Genomic DNA, 18,345 nt, shown 5'->3' with positions numbered 1-18,345 from the left:
CATGTTATTTTGGTCAAGAATTCATCAAGAGTTTGGAATTGGTTTGCAGTGGAAACCCTGGTTCAGCTGGGTATCTTATGTAACTTCTTCACCAAGCTTCTTCAACAATTGATCAAATATTTCAAGGGATACTTCAAATTTCATCATATTATGCATATATTATCACCCATGAGTCCCAAAAGTCAATAGAAGTTCAAGTTAGCAAGTTGGTTGATGGTGATTGACCAGAGGAATTCATTTGATCAAAACTGGGGTCCCCTAGACCCTATCTCCTACACTTTTTATCATATGAAAATGATTCCAAGAAAAACGTTACTCTAAATTACATTACAAACAACTTTCATGTTGGGTATAGGTCTAGTTTTTCTTGGAAAGTCATTTTGTATGGTGAAAGATTATAGGTCATTTTGTCTAAACCCTAATTTAGAGGTCTACTTCCCAAGGCCATAACTTGCTCAATTTTTATGCGATGAAAGATTTCAAAGTTGAACAATCACATTCAACGAGTATACTTAAACTTTTATGTTTGGAGGAATAGTTAATTCAACTTTTATAAGCATGTGATATGAGGATACATTATAGGTCATTTTGGACCAATACCATTGAACAAGTGATTTTCCTCAACTTCAAAAATGCATAACTCCTTCATATCAAATCCAAATGAGGTCGAATTTGTGACCATTTTGAAGTACTTTGAAATATCTACAACTTTGATGAAGACACTTTTCTCATTTGAAGCTTACATAAATAGTTAGCCAAGGTGGAATAAGTGAAGATATGGCTTGACACTTAGAAATTTTTTTGATATGTTAAAATTTCCAAACTTCCACCTCAAAATTCATCATGATACATGATTCAAATGGAAAACTGTTCAACATGAAAGTTGTTCCTCTTGATCTAGTTTCCAAAACGTCCAATTTCATCCATTTTGGACAAGATTTGCATGTCCTGCGCATAGCTTGAACATGGCATCATCATTTGGCAAAGATCAAACTTCAAACAGCTGTGTACAATTGCCTTACATTCCAAGTTGATTTCAGACATGTTCACACTCAATTATGGACCAAAAGGAATGACTTCATGGGCCTGTACACGTCCATGCACCCATGTATCACTCGTTGCCAATTTTGGAAACTCGCTTTAAGGGTGCAAATAACACTTGCTACAGCTATAAATAAAGGCCACTAGGTTTAGAATTGAGGACCCCCTCGCGCCAGATTTGGTCCAAAACCCAAAACCCTTCCATTTGAGAGGATAATCCTGAGAATTTTCTTTGAAAATTGAGTTTGAATCTCACTGTTTTGAGATTCAAAACTCTAGAAATCCAAGAACTTCTTTGCAATCTAATCTACTTCTGCAAGCTTCCTGAACAAGATCAAGCACGAGCCAAGGAAAAAGCAATTGAATCCAAACCTGCATTGAAGGTATTTTCTAGAAATTTTCATCTCTTCGATTCTCACTCAATTCTCAATAATTCTCTTGGATCCTTGGTTGTCTGAAGTACTACCAATGTAGGCAACAAGATTGAGTTGCTTTGAGGTCAAATCGAAGCAAATCAGATCATGCACCTCAAATTTCAACTCCTTGTATCTCTCAATATACTTGGAGTTAGGATAAATTGAGATCAGATTCGTGCTCAGTGCCATTTTTACTTTAAAATCATGTCCTTCTTTTTTATTTTAGTGATGGTTATGATTGGACCAGTCCGACGAGGCTCACCTGAGAAGGTGACCGGAGATTTGCTCCGGTGGTGAGTTGGCAAGGTCCAGAGCCACACGATCTATTTAAAATGTTTTAATCACGAGCGATGGTTTTGATTACCTATTTTGTAGCGCGCTGGCTTAAGTCCACCATGGAACACACGCTTGTGGCCACTTGATTTGCCACCTCAATTAATGAGGGAGATCAAGTAGTCTACGTTTTTCTAATTATTTGATTTTCATTTTATTTTTGTTATTTTTATTAATTCATATTAATTTTAATTTTGATCCAAAAAATATGAGAGTTTCACCAAAAAAATTAAATAAATTCGTCTTTCATTTTCTGAATTAAAATTATTTTTTGGATCATTATTAATATTTTCATGATTAATTGATTTTGTGAATATTTTTAATTGTTTAAAAATAGTTTTAAGTTTCCAAAAATAATTAATTTTTTTCTCCAAGGTCCTTTGACCTTGTTTGACCTATGATAAATCTCATGGCCATTTATTTGGTGTTTTGATGGGGTTTTAGGAAATTGACCAACCATAATTTAATTTAATGCATTTTTTAATTATTTTTAAATGATTAAATGCCAAATAAATTGTGTTGAGCCATTTTAAATGACTTGTTGAGTTTGACTTGTGTTGTTAGGCCTTGGTCAAGGGTGATTTGACTTTGTTGAGTGAAGATCATTGGATTTAGGGGATTGATAAAATGTATATTTCATCTCCCAAAATGAATGAATGATCTTAATTTGGTAAAAGTCTTTCTTTGACCAATTTGTGTTGATTTAATTCCCCCTCCCTCTTCATCTCATTCACCTTCTTTATTCATTCATGTCATGGACCTATGATATCTCTATATCCTAAGGCTAGTTGATTGCAAAATCAACATGAGTATGGATGAGATTAGGTCCACCACTTTGCATATTCTTTTTGTGTGTTGTATGTTTCATGAGCATAGTCCATTATACTATGTCTCTAGCATGCATTAACACCAAAATTCTATTGCCCGACCTTAAATAGTTGTGACTTCAACATAAGTCCAATTATGATTGCTTAACATGGCGCTAAATTTGTGACACAAAAGGCATAACATTCTAGTAAGTGAGATTGTAAGTCTCCCCTCTTTCATGGTATTGTGTGGAAACTTGGTCTTTTTTCCTTCCTTTGGAAGATGTCTTGGTTCAAGGATCCATTCTTGTGATAAGTGGGTTGAGTGTTCTCAAAAGAATGACTTAATCAAAAACAAAGAAAAAGCAATACTAACTTCTAATCAACTAACAACTAACATTTAATTTTGAGTCATTTAATATTATGCACTTTAATTTCAAGCTTTTATTCATTTTCCATTATTCATACCATTCAATTTGTTTACTTTAATGCCATTTTCATTTTGCCTACTTAGGCCATAATTTGTGATATATTGTGTTTGTATATGTTTGTTTCTTTGGTGGTCTTTTTACCTTAATGTACATAATAAGAACAAAAACCCTAAAAAATATCATGTGTGGACTGTTTGATTTGATCTGAGACGATTGGACTTAGACTTAGGCAACATGCCCTATGCAAAGGACTTGGCCAATGCCAACTTTCATGAAACCAAGTGCTTGTGAAGTGAACTTTCATCTAATATAATATTGGAGATCCATTTGAGGTCATCTGCAACATGATCATATTGAAGCTGTTATTTTGAACCTGTGTCTAATGCCATCTTTGAAGTCATCTGATACATGGGAATTTGGAAGAAGATCATGGAATTGTTAAGCTTGGATATGACTATCTTTATTTGATGCCCTGCTCTTCATCTTTCTATTTGTGTGTTGATATTGCTTGATTCTAAAGTCCAAGGGAAATTTGGGTTTCTATATGACATTCTTGTCTATTGGATTGTCGCCCATTGGTCAGATCTTTTCAACTCTTAACTTTTAAATTTGTTCTTAGGATTAGTCTATTAATCTCCTTCCCACTTCTTTAATTTCAAAATATCTCCCCCTTTTCAAATCTTCTTTGCTTGTGTCTTTTTCTAAACTTTGACCATATTGCAAATTAGAAACTTTGACCTTATGCCATTGCATTTTAAACTCCTTTTCTTAATCAAACTTGTAATGAACTTAACTATACTTGACTTGAAATTTCAAAAGACAAAAAGAACTAATACTCATTCAAACCTTTTTAGGCCTTTTATGCCTTTGTTAAACTCAAATTTTTGTTAAAAGAAACCCATTCACTTTGAAATTGATATCAAGAACTACGAGGTTTTGATCCCTCATTTTATGTTGGTACGTAGACACAAGTCTGAAGGTCTTGTCAAACACAAAAATATAATTAATAAATTCTTTTCTCATTCCCCCACTCTATTTATTGCAAACATCATTCGTACAAAAACACATATGCACACAAGAAAGGGCTCCCTAGGAGTACCTAGGACACTTTGGGTGCTAACACCTCCCCTCTGTGTAACCAACCCCCTTACCTATAATCTCTGGCATTGTATTAGTTTTGATTTGAAAACTTCTTATCTTTTGGGTTTTGTTCGTACTTTTCCCTTTTCTCTTGGAAACAATAAAAGCGTGGTGGCGACTCTGGTTTTATTGAGGTCTAGCTTATCCATAGCTTAATGGTCATGAATTTACCGCTGCAGAAATTAAGTGGACACTTCACTGAGGAGTAGTCTTCAGTGGTTTTAGCCTACTTTTTAAGTGTATATAATTGTATATTTGGTGTATGTATATTTGTTTGTATGATATGATCTGCTTGTTGTGCTTGGTGATCTCTGAGTGGTGAGATAAGTTCTAACTCGAACTTGAGTGCAATTAAGATAGGAGGATGGTATAGTCATGTTTGACTTGTGTGGAGTAGTCCTTAACAAGTTGGATTTTGACCCATCTACTCAGTGGAGACCCTTTTGGAATTATGAATGTCACACAAGTTATTTGTCGTTAGGCATTACTATCTATGATTTAGGGTCCGAGAAGTTGAGGAGTGTAGAACATTTAACCCCTCTTGGCCTATTTAGAACATAGTGCGGAGACTATTCAAATGTAGACTTGATAATAGTTGTTACACGATACTACACTCAGACGAGTTTCTCTTGAGAATATTATGGGTTGATGAGTTAGTCATCCTAACCTGTAATATCCGATAGATGGAATTAAGACTCTGGGAACTTTCTAGAACATGATCTACATGTTTTTATCCTTAGTTCACTCCTTCGGGATGGTTCTTACCCAGGCTTCATACTTGAAATTCTAGTTATCAGACTTTAGATGTCACTCGGGTTGTTATGACATCCAATTCTGCACAGACAAGAATTATGCAGAACTTAAAAGTAAGTGCAGTAAATAACACAAGTAATTGTTCACCCAGTTCAGTCCAACATGACCTACATCTGGGGGCTACCAAGCCAGGGAGGAAATCCACTATTAGCAGTATCAATTCAAAGCTAAACTCACCCGTTTACAACTTCTCACTTAATCACTACCCAATGCAATTTCAATCTTACACTAAGATCAGAGTTCCTACTCACTCCCCCTCAATCACCTCAGTGATAAATACCTTTAATCAAAATTAAAGACACTTTGAAGTCACACTTCAAAGACAACTCTTGATTATGCTTCACAGCTTAAATCAAGATACACAGCACTCACGCTTAAAAGCTTTGAGTGACACAACACTTACAACTCAATGAACACCCTATGCCACAACAATCATCCACTTGATAATGGCTTGGCTTACAAGATACGTCTAATACTAGACTCACAAAATACAGCAGTGAAGTGTGATGGACACACTAAATCTTCACGCCTCAAAATCCCCGAAGCTGAATGAAGGAACGCCTTCCTTTTTATATTGCAGCACCTGGGCTTTTGCACCTGTATTCTCCTGAATTTTAGGTCACACAAGTTCCCTCAAATTCAACATTTAGGTTACTAACAAATAGGCTATTTGTTAGGTTCATTGAATGTAGCTTGGTTGTTGATTTCCTGGATTTTCTCTCAGCTGTTGAATCCCTGAAGAATAGCCTGAGAAAAAGCTGAAACAGAAAACTGAACAACCTACAATATAGCATATGCTGTCAGGACTGAATGTCACGACATTCAGCTTGACATCAAGGTCCATATGCTGAGTCTGTTTTTCCAGAAAACAGACTGTACAATTTTGCTGACCTGTACATGATCAAAATGACCATACTACAGTAACAGCTTACATTAATAAATGTCAAAGTGTCCAACTTAACATTTACACATTTGGCCTTAAGTTAGTTCTGTTATTCTCTTGAAGAACAAACTAAGTTACATGCTGAAGTATAACAGAACACCACTCTGTCTAATCTTCAGCAGCTGCTTTCAATGATGAATGTCATAACATCCAGTTTGACATTCAGTCAGTAGGCCTTATGCCAGGTCTGGTTCTTCCTTGATAACCAGACTGCAAATAAATACTAAGTTCAAACAGAACTCTTGCTGTTCTATTCCTTAGTATCTGTTGACAGGTATGAATGTCACTGCATCCAGTTTGACATTCAATAAATCCTGTGTTAGCTAGTCCTGCAGTAACTACAATGTAGTCACACATACATGTCATGACATCAGTCAAGACATTAGTACCCATCTAGTGTTTTACCATATAATGCAGCCAATTAAACACCTACAAACTCCCCCTTTGGCAAATTTTTGGCTAAAACACTTTGATCCCCATAACAGAGTTCATAGCAGCGGAAATACACACCTAGCAGGAATTAATACTAGCTAATACACTCAGAGTGGCAGCACACTCACACACAATAGCTGCAGAGGAGAAATCTGTCGTCCTGAGAGTCTGTTGTAGAGACCCATGAGTGTCTGTTGTAGAGACACCCACTCTGTTTAGGGGTTACTCCCCCTTTTTGTCAAAAATGTTGCCAAAGCCAACAACATAACCAGAGAATAACGACAGAGTTACAGACTTGGTTTTACTTCACAGTTTCAACCAAGTTACCATCCACTTGATCTTGCTTCACAGCTTTGATCAAGTAATCACCCACTTTTGTTTTACAGTAGGTACCACCATATCAGATGCCATGATTTTGTTTCTGACATCCAGAACCACTCCTGCATGGACAGCATCCTTGAACTCCTGCAGGTACATTGGCCTTTTCACAGTAGGGTGTCTCCTTACCCTCTTGTATCCACCCTTGTTGCAAGTAGCATAGCTATGATCTGGTGACCAATCATAGCCTTGTACAAATTGTTTAATAGGCCGAGATATTAAACAATTTATCCCAAACATCAGTGGTTGCTATAAGGTCTCAGAGAGACATATTCCCAGTTTGCTCCTTAAATTTTCAAACTGAGTAGCATCCAACGCCTTTGTAAATATGTCAGCCAGTTGAAGCTCCGTGGCTACATGTTCCAAAGTGATCACCTTGTCTTCCACCAGATCTCTGATGAAGTGGTGCCTAATGTCAATATGTTTGGTCCTGCTGTGTTGGATGGGATTCTTGGAGATATTGATGGCACTGAGATTATCACAGAACAATGTCATGACATTTTGAGTGACATTGTACTCAGTGAGCATCTGTTTCATCCAAACCAGTTGGGAACAACTGCTTCCAGCGGCTATGTATTCAGCCTCTGCAGTGGACAGAGAGACACAATTCTGCTTCTTGCTGAACCAAGATATGAGATTGTCTCCCAAGAAGAAACATCCACCTGATGTGCTTTTTCTGTCATCTGCACTTCCAGCCCAGTCAGCATCACAGTACCCAGATAGGATAGGCTCAGACCCATGTGAGTACAGCATACCATAGTCACAAGTCCCATTGATGTACTTGAGAATCCTTTTGACTTGATTCAAGTGACTCACCTTAGGCTCTGCTTGGTATCTAGCACAAACTCCAACTACATAAGAAATGTCAGGTCTACTTGCAGTTAGGTACAGTAGGCTTCCTATCATGCTTCTATACAAGCATTGATCAACACCAGGCCCTCCATCATCTTTGGTTAACTTTAGATGAGTAGGAGCAGGGGTCCTCTTGTGCCTGGCATTATCCATACCAAACTTCTTGACTATGTTCTTGGCATACTTGCTTTGGGAGAGAAATATAGAATCCTCCATTTGGTTTACTTGCATTCCAAGGAAATAGGTCAGCTCTCCAACTAGACTCATTTCAAACTCAGACTGCATCTGATGAACAAATTTTTTCACCATTTGTTCTGACATTCCACCAAAGACTATATCATCCACATAGATTTGAGCTATCATGATTTTGCCTTCTTCATCCTTCACAAACAAGGTTTTATCTATTCCACCTTTTCTGTATCCATTTGAGGTCAGAAATTCGGTTAACCTTTCATACCATGCTCTAGGTGCTTGTTTCAACCCATACAAGGCTTTCCTCAGCTTGTATACATGAGTAGGATGGTTAGGATCACAGAACCCTTTAGGTTGTTCCACATAGACTTCTTCATTTAGGTAGCCATTCAAGAATGCACTCTTCACATCCATTTGAAATACCTTAAACTTCAGGATGCATGCTACCCCCAACAGCAATCTGATGGACTCAAGCCTAGCCACAGGAGCAAATGTTTCATCAAAATCTACCCCTTCAACTTGAGTATATCCTTGAGCTACTAGTCTTGCTTTGTTCCTAGTAATTTCTCCCTTCTCATCAGATTTGTTCTTGTAGATCCATTTGGTACCAATGATGTTGGTCCCTTCAGGTCTTGGAACTAGTTCCCACACTTCATTCCTTTTGAACTGCTCAAGTTCCTCTTGCATGGCAATGATCCAGTATTCGTCAGTCAGAGCTTCTTTCACATTCTTTGGTTCAACCTTGGAAACAAAGCATGAATTTGAGCTTATTCCCCGTGACCTGGTAGTCACACCACTGTTGGGATCCCCTATGATGAGATCCTTAGGATGGTCTTTCTGAATTCTGATAGATGGCACTTTGGTGCTTGCATCAACTTCACATTCAGGAGGGGGTTCCTGTGCTTCTTCAGACTTGACTGAGATGTCAGTTGAACTGTCAAGGAATGTTTCAACATCCTCTATGACATCGGCTCCTTCCTCTTTATCATCCACAATGACATTTATGGATTCCATCAGGACATTGGTCCTGTAGTTGAACACTCTATAGGCTCTGCTGTTAGTGGAGTATCCCAGAAATATGCCTTCATCACTTTTGGGATTCAGCTTCCTTCTCTGTTCACGATCTGTGAGAATGTAGCATTTACTCCCAAAGATATGAAAGTACTTCACAGTGGGTTTTCTGCCTTTCCATATTTCATACAGAGTGGAGGAGGTTCCTTTTCTCAAGGTGACTCTGTTGTGAACATAGCACGCGGTACTCATTGCTTCAGCCCAGAAGTGCATGGGGAGCTTCTTTGCATGAATCATTGCTCTGGCAGATTCTTGAATAGTTCTATTTTTTCTTTCAACTATTTCATTCTGCTGGGGAGTTATAGGGGAGGAGAACTCATGACTTATTCCTTCAGATGAGCAGAACTCATCAAACTTGGAATTCTTGAACTCCATACCATGATCACTTCTAATCCGGACTACACAACTGTCCTTTTCCCTTTGAAGTCTTATGCACAGGTCCTTGAAGACATCAAATGTATCTGACTTCTCTCTGATGAAGCTTATCCACGTGTACCTGGAATGATCATCAACCACCACGTACGCATATTTCTTCCCACCAAGACTTTCCACTTGCATAGGTCCCATTAGGTCCATGTGCAACAGTTCCAGAACTCTGGAGGTTGTGGGATGTCCCAGCTTCGGATGTGACATCTTGGTTTGCTTGCCCACCTGGCATTCTCCACAGACTCGTCCTTCATCAATCAGAAGCTTTGGAATTCCTCTGACAGCTTCCTTGGATATAATCTTCTTCATTCCCCGTAAGTGGAGATGTCCAAGACGTCTATGCCATAGCTTCACCTCCTGTTCTTCCCTGGCTGAGGAGCATGTTGAGGAAAAGTTGGAGACTTCAGGTTCCCAAAGGTAGCAGTTATCTTTGGACCTGGTTCCTCTCATAACTTCCTGATTGTCAACATTTGTCACAATGCACTGCTCCTTAGTAAACTGAACATGAAACCCTTGATCACACAGCTGACTTATGCTGATGAGGTTTGCAGTTAGTCCTCTCACTAACAACACATTATTCAGTTTTGGAACTCCAGAGCAGTCCAGCTTGCCCACACCTTTTATCTTTCCTTTGGCACCATCACCAAAGGTCACATAGCTGGTATTGTGAGGTTGAATATCTACCAGCAGATTTTCCATACCAGTCATATGTCTCGAGCATCCACTGTCAAAGTACCAGTCTTCTTTGGTAGAGGCCCTTAGAGCAGTGTGTGCTATCCTAGCATACCATTGTTGCTTCTTTATGGGAACATAGCGCTTATATGATGTCCGTTTAGGCTTGACCTGTGAGGCATGGTTAGGGAAACCATGAATCCAGTAACATAAGGCTTTTATATGACCAAGCCTACCACAGTGGTGACATCTCCACTCCTGGTATTTCCTCTTCTGATGGTCATTCATCCTAGTTCCTCGATGTTGAGACATTGACTTTGACATCCGCTTGAACTTCTGAACTCTAGCCTTTGGGCGTTTGTGTTCAACTCTTTTTCCAAATCCTAGCCCAGATTTGGTTCCAGACTGCTGTCCCACCTTTAGAATCTCTTCCAAGGTGTCAGTTCCCTTATTCATCATTCTGATGGATTTGGTCATCTGGTTCAGCTTGGAGGTCAGCAGGGCTATCTCACCATTTAGCCCCTCTATGGCAGACAGTTGCTTCTGTCTCTCATCTTCCAGTTCCTTGATGAGTTTCTTCTGCTTTTCTCCTTGTGCACGCACTTCTGCACTGGTGGTACACAACTTCTTATATGCTGCAGCAAGTTCATCAAATGTCAGTTCATCTGCACTTGTGTCATCTTCAGAGACACAAACACTGGTTAGTGCAGTGACATGTTTGGCAGATTCTCCTTCAGATTCACTTTCAGAATCTCCTTCAGACCATGTGATAGCTAGCCCCTTATTTTGCAATTTGAGGTAAGTAGGACATTCAGCTCTGACGTGTCCATACCCTTCACAACCATGACACTGGATTCCCTTCCCATGGTTGAACTTCTCCTCAGAGGTTGATCTTTTCTTAATGTCAGACGGGATGTTCTTGACATTAGGTCTACCTCTTTGATCAATCTTCTTCATGAACTTGTTGAACTGCCTCCCAAGCATGGCTAAGGCTTCTGATATACTTTCATCACCTCCAGTATATCCTTCTTCTGACTCCTCTTCAGCATTAGATATAAAGGCTATGCTTTTCTTCTTCTCAGCATACTCACCTAAGCCCATTTCAAAGGTTTGGAGAGAACCAATGAGCTCATCTACCTTCATATTGCTGATGTCCTGCGCCTCCTCTATGGCTGTGACCTTCATAGCAAACCTCTTAGGCAAGGACCTGAGAATCTTTCTTACAAGTTTCTCTTCAGTCATTTTCTCACCTAGTCCACCAGAGGTGTTTGCAATTTCAAGAATATTCATGTGAAAGTCATGAATAGTCTCATCCTCTTTCATCCTCAGATTTTCAAACTTGGTTGTCAACATCTGAAGTTTGGACATCTTCACCTTGGAAGTACCTTCATGAGTTACCTTGAGGGTATCCCAAACTTCCTTAGCTAGTTCACAGTGGTGCACCAGCCTGAAGATGTTCTTGCTGATTCCATTGAACAATGCATTCAAGGCCTTGGAATTTCCAAGAGCTAATGCCTCTTGCTCCTTGTCCCACTCTTCTTCAGGAATCTGCACACTGACTCCATCTTCACCTGTCCTCGTTGGATGTTCCCATCCTTTGTTGACAGCTCTCCAGACTTTGCTGTCTAGAGACCTTAAGAAGGCTATCATACGAGGCTTCCAGTCATCATAATTAGATCCATCCAACATGGGTGGTCTGTTTGAGTGTCCTAAATCCTTGTCCATGGTACTAGAAAGTAACTTCCCTAGATCTCACCCAGAACTTCACAGGCAGGGTGCCTGCTCTGATGCCAATTGAAATTCTAGTTATCAGACTTTAGATGTCACTCGGGTTGTTATGACATCCAATTCTGCACAGACAAGAATTATGCAGAACTTAAAAGTAAGTGCAGTAAATAACACAAGTAATTGTTCACCCAGTTCAGTCCAACATGACCTACATCTGGGGGCTACCAAGCCAGGGAGGAAATCCACTATTAGCAGTATCAATTCAAAGCTAAACTCACCCGTTTACAACTTCTCACTTAATCACTACCCAATGCAATTTCAATCTTACACTAAGATCAGAGTTCCTACTCACTCCCCCTCAATCACCTCAGTGATAAATACCTTTAATCAAAATTAAAGACACTTTGAAGTCACACTTCAAAGACAACTCTTGATTATGCTTCACAACTTAAATCAAGATACACAGCACTCACGCTTAAAAGCTTTGAGTGACACAACACTTACAACTCAATGAACACCCTATGCCACAACAATCATCCACTTGATAATGGCTTGGCTTACAAGATACGTCTAATACTAGACTCACAAAATACAGCAGTGAAGTGTGATGGACACACTAAATCTTCACGCCTCAAAATCCCCGAAGCTGAATGAAGGAACGCCTTCCTTTTTATATTGCAGCACCTGGGCTTTTGCACCTGTATTCTCCTGAATTTTAGGTCACACAAGTTCCCTCAAATTCAACATTTAGGTTACTAACAAATAGGCTATTTGTTAGGTTCATTGAATGTAGCTTGGTTGTTGATTTCCTGGATTTTCTCTCAGCTGTTGAATCCCTGAAGAATAGCCTGAGAAAAAGCTGAAACAGAAAACTGAACAACCTACAATATAGCATATGCTGTCAGGACTGAATGTCACGACATTCAGCTTGACATCAAGGTCCATATGCTGAGTCTGTTTTTCCAGAAAACAGACTGTACAATTTTGCTGACCTGTACATGATCAAAATGACCATACTACAGTAACAGCTTACATTAATAAATGTCAAAGTGTCCAACTTAACATTTACACATTTGGCCTTAAGTTAGTTCTGTTATTCTCTTGAAGAACAAACTAAGTTACATGCTGAAGTATAACAGAACACCACTCTGTCTAATCTTCAGCAGCTGCTTTCAATGATGAATGTCATAACATCCAGTTTGACATTCAGTCAGTAGGCCTTATGCCAGGTCTGGTTCTTCCTTGATAACCAGACTGCAAATAAATACTAAGTTCAAACAGAACTCCTGTTGTTCTATTCCTTAGTATCTGTTGACAGGTATGAATGTCACTGCATCCAGTTTGACATTCAATAAATCCTGTGTTAGCTAGTCCTGCAGTAACTACAATGTAGTCACATATACATGTCATGACATCAGTCAAGACATTAGTACCCATCTAGTGTTTTACCATATAATGCAGCCAATTAAACACCTACAATACTCGTGACTCACAACAAACCCTTGATTCTTGGTTGATCCAATCAAGTCTTGTCAATATCAATGGAACTTGGGTGTTGATAAGGTTAAAACCATAATCCACCAAAACGGATGATTGATCTTAATAATGACTTAATTCATCCCTTGACCTTTGTTTGTTTGTCTTGTGTGTGATCCCTTATTTGTGATTGTGGCATTCATGCATTCATGCATTCATGTGCATCATAACATTCATCACACAAAAATTTCAAGGAACTGAGGTCTTATTTGCAAATATTTTCAGACCATGGATTATGGACGAAGGAACACTAAGAAGTACAATTTCAGATGTCCCGACTTAAAAGAGTTAAGGAAGCTAGCATCTTTCGTATTAGATCCCTTGAACTTCAAGCAACGTCATGGGAAGCTTCTGTCTATTTTGTCTACTGATGTGTTTGAAGGAATCTTGAGTGTGTTGGTTCAGTTCTATGATCCTCTCTACCGTTGCTTCACTTTCCCTGATTATCAGCTTGTGCCTACGTTGGAGGAGTATGCCCATCTTTTGGGAATACCTGTTTCTAACAAGTTGCCCTTTAGTGGATTGGAAGCGATCCTCATATCTCATATTATAGTTGAATCTCTTCACTCGAAGAAGTCTGAAATAGAGGCTCCTTGGGTGAAGAAAGGAGGATTGTTTGGATTGACTTCTGAGTTCCTCATCAAGGAAGCTACTGCCTTTACTCAAGCCGGTAGGGTGGATGCTTTTGAAGATATCTTTGTGTTGCTCATCTATAGTTTATCCTTGTTCCCTAACATTGACGGTTTTGTTGATGTTAACGCCACTAGAATTTTCTTGATTGGGAATCATGTGCCTACCTTGTTAGGTGATATGTATTTCTCTTTGCATTTGAGAAATTCTAAGGGTTCTGGAACGATCCTCTGCTGTGTTCCTCTTTTGTACAAGTGATTTATTTCGCACTTGCCTCAGACGCCTGCTTTTGTGGAGAACAAACAATGTCTACTATGGTCTCAGAGACTTATGTCTCTCACTAATGATGATATAGTTTGGTATGATTCTTCATTAAGCAGTTAGGAGATTATTGATTGTTGTGTTGAATTCTCTAATGTGCCTCTCATTGGTACACAAGGAGGAATCAACTACAACCCTGCTTTGGCTCGTCGTCAACTTGGATTTCTCTTGAGAGATAAACCTAATAACACTTTGTTAGAAGGTCTTTTCTATCAAGAGGGTAAAGATCCCCGACATTTGAAGCAGAAGATTGTGAATGCTTGGAATAATGTGCATAGGAAAGGAAGATCCGAGCTTGGTCCGCACAATTGTGTAACTTTGGAAGCTTACACTCTTTGGGTGAAGAAGAGAGCTTTAGAGTTAAAGATGCCTTATGCTTGTGAGAGACATATGTTTATGGTTGTGGTTGAGCCATTAAGTCTCCCTAACTAAGAGGTAGAGGATTTGGAAGACTCGTTCTCCAAGATGAAGTAAGAGAAGGATATGTCGGAAGAGCGTTTCCATGCTTTGAGCAAAAATCATGAGGAGTTGCAGCTTGAGTCTAAGGACACGGATGCACTTATTGAGCTTCTTGAAGACCGAGTAACGGAGAGACAGAGAAAACCAGAGGTTTCATCTTCCTCTAGTATGCCTCAGCCTTCCGTCGCTTGGAAGAAGATTGTTGATCAGCTTGTCCTTGAGAAGACTCAGATGAAGACTTCTTTTGAGTCCGAGATCCAACGCATCCGAAGGAAGTACGCGCTTGCAGCTAGGTCTTCTGATGTTGTTATTAGTGATCCTTAAGATGACTAGTCTCCTTTACTCTTGTATTTTATATTTTTGGTTTCTGAAATTGTACTCAGTGTAATCCTTCCAATTATATAAATAAAAGATATTTTATGGTCATATCAAATTGTTGCAATTGTTGTTTATATATATATATATTTGCAAATAATATAGTAAGTTCCTTAAAAATAAAAACAATCAAGCATTGCATTTCATGTAACATTTGCATAGCAGGTTTCTCTCTTGCCACATGTCTTATTGGTATTTCTTTTGTGCTTCAGCTAAGCTGACTCATCAATACAATACTCGCGCCAATCACTCAAGAATCATGGAACATCTAGAGAAAGAGAACAGAGATTTGAAGGACGAGATCGCTCGTCTGACTGCCATGATGGAGTCAGTGTTAGCTGCTCAAAGCCAATCTTTTCCGACGCCTACAACTTCTCCTCCTCAGAGGATTGTTATTTCCGAGGTTGCTACCTCTACCATTCCTGCTACTGCTGCTCACTTTGCACCTGCCATGCCTGTCGGATTCCCGTGGGGAATGTCGCCCAACTTTATGCCTGAGGGTTTTGCACCCACATTTGCTTCCATGTTGGCATCTAGCTCGGTCATGTCTATGCCGCCGCCAGTTGTGCATACGCTACTCTGTGTTGAAGACACCATTTATCATTTTGAGCCGTCTGAGGGCCCTGATGTGTATGAAAAGATGGACGAAATGAAAGACCAATTCCTTGAGCTGCGAAAGGAGTTGAAAGCTTTGAGGGGTAAAGATTTGTTTGGTAAAACTGTTGCGGAGATTTGTTTGGTTCCAAATGTTAAAATCCCGGTGAAGTTCAAAGTTCCTGACTTTTAAAAGTACAAGGGGAACACTTGTCCGCTCAGTCATCTCGTCATGTATGCTAGAAAGATGTCGACGCAAACTGATAATGATCAATTATTGATCCATTATTTTCAAGACAGCCTGACCGGTGCCGCTTTGAGGTGGTACATGGGTTTGGATAGTGGGCGCATCCGCATATTCAATGATTTGGGTGAAGCATTCATGAAGTAGTACAAATATAATATGGATATGGCGCCAGATAGGGACCAGCTTCGGTCGATGTCTCAGAAGGATAAGGAGACGTTCAAGGAGTATTCTCAGCGACGGAGAGAGCTTGCCGCTCAAATTACCCCTCCTTTGGAAGAGAAGGAGATGACCAAGATTTTCCTCAAGACCTTGAGCTTATTTTACTATGAGCGGATGATTGCCAGTGCCCCCAGTTATTTTACCGAGATCGTAAACATGGGGATGAGGCTAGAAGAAGGTGTCCGAGAGGGACGATTATCTAAGGAAGAAGCGTCGTCCAACAAGAGGCATGGTAATAGTTTTGCCAAGAAGAAAGAAAACGAAGCTAATGCAGTATCTGTTGGGAGGCAGATGAGGCCTCATGTAAGAAGAAGTCAACCACCCCGCCAACACCATCATAAAGTATCATCTGTAATTCCGGTATTTTCAAACAGTCAATCAACACCAATTCAACAACAACATCAACAACCACCACAACAACGAACAAACACCTATAAAAACAACAACGCCAACAATCATCAACAACAACAACAAAACTTTGAGAGGAAGAAGGTCTCTTTTGACCCGATTCCTATGACATATGCTGAATTGTATCCATTGTTGGTTCTCAAGAGCCTACTACAACCAAAGAACCCACCTCAAATCCCTGAACCACTTCCATGGTGGTACAAACTAGAACTCCGTTGTGCCTTTCACCAAGGAGCTCCCGGTCATGATATTGAGAATTTCTACCTTCTGAAGTATGAAGTCCAGAAGCTTGTAAAAAGTGGAATGGTGTCCTTTGAGGACCGTGCACTGAACGTCAAAGCTAACCCACTACCTGCTCATGGTAACCCTTTTGTCAATATGGTGGACGGTTGTCCTGGGGAGTTAAAGGTATATGACGTACACTTCATTAGAAGGTCCTTGGTGAGGATGCACAAGGATATCTGTTTGGTAAGCGAGTGTGAGCATGACCATGATGGTTGTGCAATTTGCAGTGTCAATCCTAGAGGTTGTGTTATTGTGAAGAGAGACATCCAGAGGTTGATGGATGAAGGTATGATTCAGATTCTTCAGTCCCGTCACGTGGATGAAGATGTGAATGTTATTGTTCATGTTTTCAAAATTCCTGAAAGAGTAGTGATCCAGTACAATAGAAGTAGAAGTAACAGTGTCAGCAACAGATCGATATCACCGTTGGTTATACGGTTAGCGGGTCCCATCCCGCATGCATCCGATAAGGCTGTCCCATATCAGTACAATGCTACCATGTTAGAGAATGGTCAAGAGGTTCCTTTTCCTACGACCAGTTCTGTTGTGAGTACTAAGGTGACCCGCAGTGGTCGTGTCTTTGGGCCAGTGTTCACCAAGGATGTGGAAAATGTAGTTGTTAGCAAGAAGGTTGATGTGCCTGTGATAGATTTTGTTAGTGCTCCAAAGTGTCAGTATGGTGAATCCAATGGTTTGAAGCCTAACGATGATGATGAGCTACTCAGATTAATCAAGAAGAGCGAGTTCAGTGTGGTAGAGAAGTTGCTTCAAACTCCCTCCAAAATTTTGGTGTTGTCTCTGCTAATGAACTCAGAAGCGCACAGAGAAGCACTGCAGAAAGTGTTAGAGCAAGCATATGTGGAACATGATGTTACGGTGGATCATTTTGATCATATTGGGGCTAGCATCACTTCCTGCAACAATCTTAGCTTTTGTGATGAGGAACTCCCCGCGGAGGGTAGAAATCATAACTTGGCTCTACATATTTCAATGAACTACAAGGAGGATGCTCTGTCAAATGTGGTGGTTGAAACCGGTTCTTCATTAAACGTACTCCCGAAGTCAACTCTTTCAAGGCTGTCGTACCAGGGTGTTCTTATGAGATATAGTGGCGTAATCGTCAAAGCTTTTGACGGTTCACGCAAAACCGTGATCGGCGAAGTGGACCTTCCAGGGAAGATAGGTCTGAGTGATTTCCAAATTACTTTCCAAGTAATGGATATCAACCCGGCCTATAGCTGCTTATTAGGAAGGTCGTGGATTCATGAGGCAGGAGCAGTTACTTCAACATTGCATCAGAAGCTGAAATTTGTCAAGAATGGGAAGCTTGTTATTGTTGGCGGGGAGAAGGCTTTGTTGGTAAGCCACCTGTCATCTTTCTCTTATGTAGAAGCTGAGGATGAGGTTGGAACTCCATTCCAAGCCTTTTCTATTATTGAGGAAAAGAGAGTTGGGGCACCCATGTCCTCATTTAAAGATGCGTAGAGAATTGTTGAAGATGGTAATTCTAATAAATGGGGCCAAATGGTAGAGGTCTCCGACAACAAGAGCAAAGCCGGTTTGGGCTTCCAATGAGGTTCATCAGTGGCTAGAGCTA

The sequence above is a fragment of the Lathyrus oleraceus genome, chromosome 5, assembly GCF_024323335.1.
Source record: "Lathyrus oleraceus cultivar Zhongwan6 chromosome 5, CAAS_Psat_ZW6_1.0, whole genome shotgun sequence".
NCBI classification, from domain to species: Eukaryota; Viridiplantae; Streptophyta; class Magnoliopsida; order Fabales; family Fabaceae; genus Lathyrus; species Lathyrus oleraceus.
This window is presented reverse-complemented; position numbering follows the sequence as displayed.